We start from the raw sequence: 13,507 nt of genomic DNA on the forward strand, positions 1-13,507 counted from the left end.
TCTGTTGTGAATTGGATGCGACGCAGCTCTGTACTGTGTTCCAGGACGATTTGTTGTCGTTGCACGCACACCGATCATTACTGGACACATGTTCATAGGAAGCTTTCTCCACCATTTCCTCTTAGGACACCGTCCGTGCAGCTTGTCGGTTTCATTAATATTCGCCCTATATATATAAGCTGATTCTTTCAAGCAACCAGCCACTATTGACAGTGCCATTTATTGACATAAATAGTGCTCTAACTAGTTTCGCCTGTTCACAGTTTGATGCACATTTGTTGAAGTTTACATAAGTTTTTGGCTCTTTACTTCCCCTTCTGTCGAAATATTCTTGGTATAGTGGTGTCCTACCGTAAGAAACAATGTTAGAAACGACCTGTTTAAACGTAACTATCCTTCACAACGATCGAACACAATGTAAACAAACATTTAGGACCTAGTAGTTGTAGTAGTTATATTTCACTTACTTTGAAACTTTGCACTGGAATTACGTTGAATGGGTTCAGACATATAGCTGACTCAAAAATCGTGTGTAAATCTTGCTTAACAGAGGCCTCGCTTACCCTTCCTAATTTCTATATAATTGGAAAAACTTCTGTCGCAGTTAAAAAAGCTGTGCCCACTCCCCAAAAACTTTTGAGTTATCTCTTCAGACCATCCCAGTCTAGCAGTCTACATGGAGGAGAGCAGGCCTTGACGCATAGCGCTTGGAACTCCATTGCGAAGCATTGCTTAGCATAAACACCATGCACCATCTAGTAATGATGTTTGAAACATTTTCTCCGCAATCTAACATTTGTAATAAGTTAGGGACGTGCAACACAATACAGGGTGTACATAAAGTCCGGGATCAGTTTCCATTATTTATTGCACAAGAACCAAACATTGTACAAATATCATACACATGTCATTTTGAAGAGAAACCCTGAAAGTTTTTTTTCATGTATACTGCCACAGCGTAATTTGGTAATTCGCTGATGGCGCTAGTCGCGAACATGGCGAGTTCAGATGCGGAGCGAGCTCTCTGTGTGTTGGAGCTCGACAAAAACAAGTGTGCTGCAGCTGTTCAACGAATGTTTAGAACCAAGTGTGGTAAGAAGCTACCAACAAGGAAGGCCATTTACCAATGGCATAACAAATTCGTTAAGATGGTTTGCTTGTGCCCGGCAAAGAGAAGCGGACGTCCCAGTGTGAGTGAAGTTAATGTGGAGCGCGAACGAGAGACATTCATAAGGAGTCCAAAGAAATCTGTGCGTCGTGCATACCGTCAACTCGAAATGGCTCCAGTGACAGTGTGTAAAATCCTGCGAGAGAAGCTGTCTGTGAAACCACTCAAATTAGCTAGTGTAGTAGCTCAATGACGACGACAAAGACAAACGTTTTGAGTTTTGTTCGCAGTTGCAACAATTGAATGAGGATGGGGATGGCATTGTTGATCGCTTAATATCTACCAGGCCAGTTTTCACACTAGTGGGAAAGTGAACAGGCATAATAATCGAATGCATCCACAGGAATGCATTGAATTTGAGGGTGATTCCTCAAAGGTAAATGTTTTTTGTGTTTTGTCACGTCGAAAACTGTACGGGCCATTCTTCTTCGCCGAGAGCACTCACTTGATATAACTACTTGGTCATGTTGCAGCAATGGCTGATGCCTTAAATGCAATCGGACTCTCCGTTCATCTTTCAGCAGGATGGGGCTCCACCCCATTTTCGTCGTGAAGCTCGTGGATACCTGAACACGGAGCTGCCGCATCGATGGATCGGCCATGCTACAGAAGGGGACAGCTGTTTCATGAAATGGCCTCTCGGATTACCAGATCTCACTCCGTGTGACTTTTTTCTGTGGGGACACATTGAAGATCTGGTGTATGTACCGCCTCTACTTCGTGATGTAGCATAGCTCTGGGAGAGAATACTCAGTTGACGATGCCATGCTGGGACGGGTATGGCAAGAATTCGATTACCATATTGACGTCTGCCAGGTCACTCATCGTTCGCATATCGAATGTTTGTAAATAAAAATTTTCTCTTCAATATGCAATATGTCGGAAATCTGTACAATGTTTAGTCTATGTGCAATAAATAAGTGAAAGTGTTCGCGGACTTTATGCACACCCTGTACAGAGAACACAATAGCACTGACAATGCGTTTAAAAAAAATGCACTTATAAGGTTTTCGTTTTTTCCGTTTTTCAAACGTTTAGCAACAAAAAATGGCTCTGAGCACTATGGGACTCAACTGCTGTGGTCATAAGTCCCCTAGAACTTAGAACTACTTAAACCTAACTAACCTAAGGACAGCACACAACACCCAGCCATCACGAGGCAGAGAAAATCCCTGACCCCGCCGGGAATCGAACCCGGGAACCCGGGCGTGGGAAGCGAGAACGCTACCGCACGACCACGAGATGCGGGCGTTTAGCAACATGTGGAATGTTGTAATAATGGGTGAAAAATGACGTGCTCAGTAAAAATGTGTTTTATTCAAGTATTAAATCGCGCTTTATTGGGACTCAGTTTATTTGATGTCTCAGCTAAGTAGGCTTCCGTTCTTGCGAAGCACCCAATGTGAATGGGTTCTTCGAGACTGCAGTACGCTCGCGAATTTCTGAGAAGGTAAGAGAAGTGGCGGCCTTCTCGTGTTGGAACCGGCCAGACGAGGCAGCCGACACGCGGTCTGCCCTCGCCGCCTGGGGATGTGGCGGGCCGGGTGTCGGTATTTTTAGAACCCCTGCCACGGACGGCTGCCCGTCACCGTCACCCACCCTGCGCGCTCCTCTCTGCCTTCTGGCTTGCACGGAAACATCCCACGCGTGTGAAGCTGCAGGTTCTGGCTCCTCTCAACGAAATTCCTCCAAAGTATCCAATATCTGTGACCGGGCTGCCGCAGTGGTTGACTCTCTGGGCTCCAATTCGAGGAAAGGGGTCTCAGTCCCTCAGCGTGACTGAAGTTCACGTGGCTTCCCTAGACTACTGTTGTTGTACTTTTGAATACATTATGGGCACAGCAGTGATCAATGTCTTATAAATAATTACTATTAAAAACAGTCTTGATCACGATTTATTTAACAAGGTGACCGGTTTCAACCACTACTGTGGTCATCTTCAGACCTATAAGTTGTATACAAAGCTCTAATTAGAGGGCTACATACATTAAACAAAATACATAAAGTTATAAAGCTATAAAACGTTGAATTACCATTGAGTAGGAACCTCTTTCTGTTGAAGAATCACTACTGGAGAAACCAGTGCACGTCTTACTATATATAATGGAGGCTCCACCCACTTCTGACTGCATGATGTCATTATTAACCAATGAGTTATAAGTCGAATTACAATTTAAAATTTCTTAGTTAAAAGAACATTGTCAAGAATTAGAAATAAATACACACTAAACTTAGCTTATTAAACAGCTATTGTCAATTAAGAAGCGTTAAAAATATTTAAATATGTAGGAAAATGAACTCCTGTTTGGCAGTACATGGGTTGCCCTCTCAAGGCCTGTCAGTGAACCATTTGGAACCACTGACAATAGCTGTTTAATAAGCTAAGTTTAGTGTGTATTTATTTCTAATTCTTGACAATGTTCTTTTAACTAAGAAATTTTAAATTGTAATTCGACTTATAACTCATTGGTTAATAATGACATCATGTAGTCAGAAGTGGGTGGAGCCTCCATTATATATAGTAAGACGTGCACTGGTTTCTCCAGTAGTGATTCTTCAACAGAAAGAGGTTCCTACTCAATGGTAATTCAACGTTTTATAGCTTTATAACTTTATGTACACTCCTGGAAATTGAAATAAGAACACCGTGAATTCATTGTCCCAGGAAGGGGAAACTTTATTGACACATTCCTGGGGTCAGATACATCACATGATCACACTGACAGAACCACAGGCACATAGACACAGGCAACAGAGCATGCACAATGTCGGCACTAGTACAGTGTATATCCACCTTTCGCAGCAATGCAGGCTGCTATTCTCCCATGGAGACGATCGTAGAGATGCTGGATGTAGTCCTGTGGAACGGATTGCCATGCCATTTCCACCTGGCGCCTCAGTTGGACCAGCGTTCGTGCTGGACGTGCAGACCGCGTGAGACGACGCTTCATCCAGTCCCAAACATGCTCAATGGGGGACAGATCCGGAGATCTTGCTGGCCAGGGTAGTTGACTTACACCTTCTAGAGCACGTTGGGTGGCACGGGATACATGCGGACGTGCATTGTCCTGTTGGAACAGCAAGTTCCCTTGCCGGTCTAGGAATGGTAGAACGATGGGTTCGATGACGGTTTGGATGTACCGTGCACTATTCAGTGTCCCCTCGACGATCACCAGTGGTGTACGGCCAGTGTAGGAGATCGCTCCCCACACCATGATGCCGGGTGTTGGCCCTGTGTGCCTCGGTCGTATGCAGTCCTGATTGTGGCGCTCACCTGCACAGCGCCAAACACGCATACGACCATCATTGGCACCAAGGCAGAAGCGACTCTCATCGCTGAAGACGACACGTCTCCATTCGTCCCTCCATTCACGCCTGTCGCGACACCACTGGAGGCGGGCTGCACGATGTTGGGGCGTGAGCGGAAGACGGCCTAACGGTGTGCGGGACCGTAGCCCAGCTTCATGGAGACGGTTGCGAATGGTCCTCGCCGATACCCCAGGAGCAACAGTGTCCCTAATTTGCTGGGAAGTGGCGGTGCGGTCCCCTACGGCACTGCGTAGGATCCTACGGTCTTGGCGTGCATCCGTGCGTCGCTGCGGTCCGGTCCCAGGTCGACGGGCACGTGCACTTTCCGCCGACCACTGGCGACAACGTCGATGTACTGTGGAGACCTCACGCCCCACGTGTTGAGCAATTCGGCGGTACGTCCACCCGGCCTCCCGCATGCCCACTATATGCCCTCGCTCAAAGTCCGTCAACTGCACATACGGTTCACGTCCACGCTGTCGCGGCATGCTACCAGTGTTAAAGACTGCGATGGAGCTCCGTATGCCACGGCAAACTGGCTGACACTGACGGCGGCGGTGCACAAATGCTGCGCAGCTAGCGCCATTCGACGGCCAACACCGCGGTTCCTGGTGTGTCCGCTGTGCCGTGCGTGTGATCATTGTTTGTACAGCCCTCTCGCAGTGTCCGGAGCAAGTATGGTGGGTCTGACACACCGGTGTCAATGCGTTCTTTTTTCCATTTCCAGGAGTGTATTTTGTTTAATGTATGTAGCCCTCTAATTAGAGCTTTGTATACAACTTATAGGTCTGAAGATGACCACAGTAGTGGTTGAAACCGGTCACCTTGTTAAATAAATCGTGATCAAGACTGTTTTTAATAGTAATTACTGTTGTTGTCTTCAGTCCGAACACAGGTTTGATGCTCTTCACACTAGTCTACCACGTCCAAGTCTAACAAAAAGTGCTACAGCATACGTCCACCAGAAAGCCTAGCCTTCGGCCTTCCTCTACAATTTTTGTCCCACACACTTCCCTCCATTACCAAATGAATTGCCTCTTGCTGTCTCAGGATGTGTTGCATCAACCTATCCCTACGTCCGAGTATAATCTTTCCTTTTGATTCAAGAAGTGCCATAAAGGTCTTTCCTCCCCAATTTGACTCAGTACCTCTTCATTGTTACCCAATCATCAAATATTGCCGGCCGGGGTGGCAGAGCGGTTCTAGGCGCTACAGTCTGGAACCACGCGACCGCTACGGTCGCAGGTTCGAATCCTGCCTCGGGCATGGATGTGTATGATGTCCTTAGGTTCGTTAGGTGTAAGTAGTTCTAAGTTCTAGGGAACTAATGACCTCAGAAGTTAAGTCCCGTAGTGCTCAGGTCCGTTTTCATCAAATATTCAGCATTTTGCTGCTTACGTGTCACTTTCGTATAAGGCTATATCCTCACGGGAAAGACTTTTAGACAAGATTTCTTAACAGTTAAATTTATACTAGATGCAGAGGAACCTAGGTTTAGATTTTGACATTTAAATCGAGCGCCTTCCTAGAATCCACAACTCCTATGGATACATTTATATTTTTTTAGACACTTTGTGCAGGGTTGCAGATCGACGGGTTCATGTGATATCGGGGTGGTTTCAGCAACAAACACAAACAATGAGTAATGTTTAATATTATTATTATTTATCAATTTTGTCAGCTAAGAACCATATGAAATAACATGTCTTCTTTCATTTCTCCTTTCTTTCTTTCCAGTAGTTTTTCATACCGTCCCTACGCTTTTCTTTCTTGTGCTCCTGCTGTGCCTGTCTCTTCTTTGTTTCCTCTTGCAAGCCCTTGGAACTTTGCACTTTGCACTTTTTCTGCTATTTCTTCCCCCGTTATTCCCATTTCTTGGAGGTCTGCTTTAACTTTTTTGATCCGTGTCATTAACGTGTTTGAGTTTCCACCAGTAAAGTTAAAAATTCTTTTGTTATCCTTTTTTCATCTAGCCATTTTAGGTGTCCGTGGACTAAAACCCTTCTCTTTCTCATTGTGTCTGATATTGGTCCTCTTTCTTCATAAATTTCTTTATTACGCTTCAATTTCAATTTCCAATTCTCATGTTTTGGTCCCAAGACTTTCCTGTTTATTTTTATTTCCTTCCTTCAAAAAAAAAAAAAAAGTTCAAATGTGTATGAAATCTTATGGAACTTAACAGCCAAGGTCATCAGTCCCTTAGCTTACACACTACTTAACCTAAATTATCCTAAGGACAAACACACACACCCATGCCCGAGGGAGGACTCGAACCTCCACCGGGACCAAGCGCATAGTACATGACTGCTGCGCCTTAGACCGCTCGGCTAATCCTGCGCGGCTTTCCTTCCTTCCTATTTCACCTAACTGTTTGGCTGTATTTATCGAAAGCCACCCTGAAGCATAAAGACATTCTGCTCTAGTGACACTGTTGTACTGGCAGAGCTTTTCATTTTTGGAAATAGATTTCTTTTTATACAGGTCTTTGACTAGTTGAAAAGTCAACTCCACTTTACACGTAGTTTACAATTTAGCCTCTTCGTCCAAAGCATTTGGTTTTATTATTTCATCTAGATATTTAAATTTTATAGTCTCTCTTATTTTTCCAGAATCAGTTGCCATGTATCTCGATGCCTTCTTCGCATCTGTCATGTACTCTCTTTTTTTCTTTTTTTTCAGAAGATGTACGTAGGCTTCTCTGTCTCTTCTATAAGAGTTGCTGCATTGTTGTATTGTCTGTAGATTCAGCCGAGATGGAAAGATCGCCTGCAAAAGCCAGTATATCAAAATTCAAATTATCTTTAAATTTCTTCTTCTTATTTTCTTCCATACCTTTTCTGGTACACAGCTGAATAGCAGCGGTGACAATCCACCTCCTTGTCTTACCGCAGTTCTGATCTTAAAAGCAGTGGAGGTTTCACAAAAAATTTAATTTTGTATTTTGTATTTGTGAGTGTGTTTTTGTGGTTGCCACTGTTTTGTTGTCAGCTCCAAATTGTTTTAAGGTGTTGAATAATATTTCTCTATCAATCGAATCATATTATATAAATGCTTTTGGATTCTATTCTTCTTGACATTATTATAAATTTCAGATTATTAATATTATAAGCCTTCAGCACAAAATAGAAATAGGTCTCTGCTCTATTTCAGTGTAGCCATCACACTGATACTTAGAAGACGAGTATACGCGGTGTTATACCAAACCACCGCCTGTTGCTCCCGCCAATTTGCCACTAACTGCCGTAATTGACTGAAAAACTCCAGTCTTCAAATGAGACAGCTTTGTTTTGTCATAGTGGCTCGCGCCGTCATTCGTATGGCGCCAGCCAGGCCCTACGTCACCATTACGGAGTGTCTTTAGAACCAAATTATCGTTTATACAATTTTAAACGACACTGAAGGCCAATTTTCCCCATGATTCAGTGGATCAAAACAGAATTCGAAGTCCCTCACACTTTGCCAGTTCTGCTCGCATGTAAATCATGTTTAGAATATTGTGATTGAGCAGGGTTGACACAGGAGTAGAAGAGCTAAAAACTTGCAGAAACAGAAATCGCTATAAACTCTGTTAAAATGAAAATTGAGCACAATGTTGTTAATACGCATATCAGATGATTGCATCTGATTTGTCGATTACGTATCTGAACTTAGATTTTGTTAAGGCAAAGCATTTCGAAAGTTATTGATGCATTAGCGATGTTGGCCTATCAGCAACAAATAATCTTGAGCTAATAACAAGCATCAAAACGGATACTGGGATTAGTGAACACAGGGTTGCCGTAGCGAGACTGAATAACGTAGCGCCCAAATCTTCAAAAACCAAACGAAAACTATACCCATTCAAAAAGCAGATAACAATTCACTTGTCGCCTTCCTGAGAGACAATCTCCACTCCTTCCAAATTAATAATGCAATTGCAGATCAGATGTGGCTTCAATTCAAATTAATAATATCCACAGCAATTGAGAGATTTATACCAAATAAATTAACAGACGACGGAGCTGATCCCATTGGTATACAGAACAGGTCAGAACACTGTTGCAGAAACAACGAAAAGAAGCATGCCAAATTCAAACGAACACAAAATCCCCAAGATTGACGATCTTTTACAGAAGCTCGAAATTTAGCGTGGACTTCAATGCGAGATGCTTATAATAGTTTTCCACAGCGAAACATCTCAAAACATTCAAATAACTTCCGTGCTCTCTTCCTTGTCAAAAAACAGAAGGACGGAGTCAATGCTACCTCACCTGCGAATTCATAGTCTCACTATCGATAGCTCTGACTTTGGTCATCTTTGGTGGCACTAATGTTCACTGTGTGTGTTATCTTTCCTGCTTCAGTCCGAGAACCGAGGTTTTAAATTTGCATGTACGCCGCCTGTCTGTTGCAGTTTGCCTTGAAAATGGCGGGGTGTTCTCCTGCCGAAATATCGGCGGTCGCTGAAAGTGTTACCTGGCTGAATTCCCGGAAGTTATTTGAAAGTTGTATACGCCAGGAGAAACTCAGGTCTCATCTCAAAACATAGCAGAAAATCCAAAGAGATTCTAGTCGTATGTAAAGTATGCTAGCGGCAATGCCTTCTCTTCGCGATTCCATTGGATATATTATCGATGACAGTGCTGCTAAAGCAGTTACTAAACACAACCTTCCGAAATTCCTTCATCAAAAAAGACAAAATAAATTTTCCAGAATTCGAATCAAGAACAGCTACCTCAGTGAGTAACTTAGAAGCAGATGTCCTTGGAATAGTGAAGGCAACTTAAATCACGTAATAAAAGTACTCCGGCCCAGACGGTAACCCAGTTCGGTTCCTTCCAGAATATGCTGATGCAATAGCTCCATACTTAACAATCGTACACTCCTGGAAATGGAAAAAAGAACGCATTGACACCGGTGTGTCAGACCCACCATACTTGCTCCGGACACTGCGAGAGGGCTGTACAAGCAATGATCACACGCACGGCACAGCGGACACACCAGGAACCGCGGTGTTGGCCGTCGAATGGCGCTAGCTGCGCAGCATTTGTGCACCGCCGCCGTCAGTGTCAGCCAGTTTGCCGTGGCATACGGAGCTCCATCGCAGTCTTTAACACTGGTAGCATGCCGCGACAGCGTGGACGTGAACCGTATGTGCAGTTGACGGACTTTGAGCGAGGGCATATAGTGGGCATGCGGGAGGCCGGGTGGACGTACCGCCGAATTGCTCAACACGTGGGGCGTGAGGTCTCCACAGCACATCGATGTTGTCGCCAGTGGTCGACGGAAGGTGCACGTGCCCGTCGACCTGGGACCGGACCGCAGCGACGCACGGATGCACGCCAAGACCGTAGGATCCTACGCAGTGCCGTAGGGGACCGCACCGCCACTTCCCAGCAAATTAGGGACACTGTTGCTCCTGGGGTATCGGCGAGGACCATTCGCAACCGTCTCCATGAAGCTGGGCTACGGTCCCGCACACCGTTAGGCCGTCTTCCGCTCACGCCCCAACATCGTGCAGCCCGCCTCCAGTGGTGTCGCGACAGGCGTGAATGGAGGGACGAATGGAGACGTGTCGTCTTCAGCGATGAGAGTCGCTTCTGCCTTGGTGCCAATGATGGTCGTATGCATGTTTGGCGCCGTGCAGGTGAGCGCCACAATCAGGACTGCATACGACCGAGGCACACAGGGCCAACACCCGGCATCATGGTGTGGGGAGCGATCTCCTACACTGGCCATACACCACTGGTGATCGTCGAGGGGACACTGAATAGTGCACGGTACATCCAAACCGTCATCGAACCCATCGTTCTACCATTCCTAGACCGGCAAGGGAACTTGCTGTTCCAACAGGACAATGCACGTCCGCATGTATCCCGTGCCACCCAACGTGCTCTAGAAGGTGTAAGTCAACTACCCTGGCCAGCAAGATCTCCGGATCTGTCCCCCATTGAGCATGTTTGGGACTGGATGAAGCGTCGTCTCACGCGGTCTGCACGTCCAGCACGAACGCTGGTCCAACTGAGGCGCCAGGTGGAAATGGCATGGCAAGCCGTTCCACAGGACTACATCCAGCATCTCTACGATCGTCTCCATGGGAGAATAGCAGCCTGCATTGCTGCGAAAGGTGGATATACGCTGTACTAGTGCCGACATTGTGCATGCTCTGTTGCCTGTGTCTATGTGCCTGTGGTTCTGTCAGTGTGATCATGTGATGTATCTGACCCCAGGAATGTGTCAATAAAGTTTCCCCTTCCTGGGACAATGAATTCACGGTGTTCTTATTTCAATTTCCAGGAGTGTATATAACTGCGCGCTTGACAAATGATCCATACTCAAAGACTGGCAAGTTGCACAGATCACATCAATATTCAGGAAAGGCAATAGGTGTAATCCACTAAATTACAGGCCGTCGATAAACAGCAGAATTTTGGAAGATATATTGTGTTCTAACATTATGAATTACCTCGAAAAGAACGGTCTATTGACACACAGTCAACACGGATTTAAAAAGCATCGTTCTTGTGAAACACAATTAGCTCTTTACTCACATGAAATGTGATTTCGTATTTCTAGGTTTCCAGAAGGCTTTTTGACTCTGAATCTCACAAACGGCTTTTAATCAAATTGCGTGCTTATGGAACATAGTCTCAGTTATGCGAATAGATTCGTGGTATCCGATCAGAGAGGCCACAGTTCGTAGTAATTGAAGAAAAGTCATCGAGTAAAACAGAAGTGATTTCTGGCGTCCCCCAAGGTAGAGTTATTGGCCCTCTTCTGTTCATTGTCTATAAAAACGGTTTAGGGTACCATCTGGGCCCCACTCTTAAGTTGTTTGCAGATGATGCCGTCGTTTATCGTCTACTAAACCCATCAGATGATCATAACAAATTGCGAAATGATGTAGAAGAGACGTCTGGATGGTGTGAGAATTGGCAATTGACCGTAAATAATGAAAAGTGTGTCTTTATCCACATGAGTGCTAAAAGGAATCCGTGAAACTTCAGTTACACGATAAATCAATCAAAAAGCAGGAAAGTCAACTAAATACATAGGAATTACAAATACAAACAATTTAAATTGGAAAGAATACGTAGAAAGTGTTGTGGGGAAGGCGAACCAAAGACTGCGTTTCATTGGCAGAACACTTAGAAAATGCAACAGATCTACTAAGGAGACTGCCTACACTACGCTTGTCCGTCCTCTTTAGGGATACTGCTGCGCTGTATGTGATCCTTACCAGGTGGGATTAACGGAGTACATCGAGAAAGTTCAAAGAAAGGCAGCACGTTCTGTATTGTGGGGAAAAGGGAGAGAGTGTCACGGACATGATACAGGATTTGAGATGAACATCATTAAAACAAAGGCGTTTTTCGTTGCGGCAGGATCGTCTCACGAAATTTCAGTCACCAATCTTCTCCGAAAGCGAAAATATTTTGTTGGCGCCGAGGTACATAGGGAGATACGTTCATCATAATAAAATGTGGGAGATCAAAGCTCGCAGGAGCGCTGTTCGAGAGTGGAATAACAGAGCATTATTGTGAAGATGGTTCGATGAATCTTCTGCCGGGCTCTTAAGTATGATTGGCAGAATATCCAGGTAAATGTAGATGTAGCTCTTTAATTAGCGAATATCAATTGAGACACCGTGTTTTATTAGGTTGATGCGTAAGTTCATAACCTTTTTCCACAAGTTTAATAAACCCAACAGATACACGTAACAGAAACTTTAGTCATCAATAATATAGTCTCCATCATTATTTACAACAGTCTGCCAATGCTGGGGTAAGCTTTTGCTGCCGCGACTGTAGAAATCCCGTAGTTTTGAGACAAAGAACTCGTAGAGTCATGTTTGGAGCGCATTTTCATCCGTACGGGAATTTCCTTAAGGGTTGTTCGATAGGGAAGGGAAAAAGTGAAAATATGAGGACGCAAGTTCATGTGAATAAGGTGGGTGCAGAATAACATCCCAACCCACCTTCTGTGTAGCGTTTTTCTTCAGTCTGGCAGAATGCGAGCAGGCGTTATCGTGGAATAGCATCACTTCACGCAGTCTTCCTGATCGTTGTTCTTGGACTGCCTGTGCAAGACATCTCAGTTGCTGACAATAAATGTCAGCAGTGGTAGTTACACCTCGGGGAAGCAATTTATAGTACACCGCACCGTCGCTGTTCCACCAGATGCGCAACATTATATGTTTTAGCTGCGCGCATGTCTTTGTATGGGGAGTTGTTTGGTCTCAACCGTTCCTTTGTTTTCCTTATGATAGCATAAAGACACCGTTTCTTGTCACAAGTAACGATACAGGATAGGAATGGTAGGTGTTCACGAGCCTATTGACGACCAGCAAGCAGAGATGCACTAGGGCCGCTCGCTGATTGTTGAGATTTTGGCTTAGAGCATACGGTACCCATATACCCATTTTTGAACCTTTCCCATTGCATGGAAATGTCTCACGACGGAGGAGTGATTACAGTTCATCACTTTGCCAGTTCTAGAGTATACTGATTTGGATCATTGTGGGTTTATGCGTTTAAATGATCTTCATCAAACGCCATAGGTCTTCCTGACCATGGAGAGTCACTAATGTCAAAAAGATCCTCCTTAAAACGAGAAAATCATTTTCTTGCCTTGCTCTGTCCAGTGGCATTATCGCCGAACATGGCGCAAATATTTCTCGCTGTCTCTGCTTCAGTCACCCCTCTATTGAACCCAAACGGAAGAAGACGTCTGTAATGCTCCGATTTCTCCACTTGGCAATCCATTTTCGATCGTCCACAGCTCCAGTCACTGACTCCAAATGACAGAAAGAGAATACGAAAAATAAAATAGCAACAGTAAATTACGAATAAAAAATGACAATCAATAAATAAACCCATAGCAACCGGAATATCAACATGCAAAACAAAAAAGGTACCAACTAATGCACCAATCTAATAGGTGAAACAAATTACTTATGCCGAGGTACTTTGACGTCGGTCTCCGGCTGTGATACGTCAAGTGAGCCGACCGCTGTGGCTGAGCGGTTCTAGACGCTTCAGTCCGGAACCG

The sequence above is a fragment of the Schistocerca nitens genome, chromosome 7 (assembly GCF_023898315.1).
Source record: "Schistocerca nitens isolate TAMUIC-IGC-003100 chromosome 7, iqSchNite1.1, whole genome shotgun sequence".
NCBI lineage: Eukaryota > Metazoa > Arthropoda > Insecta > Orthoptera > Acrididae > Schistocerca > Schistocerca nitens.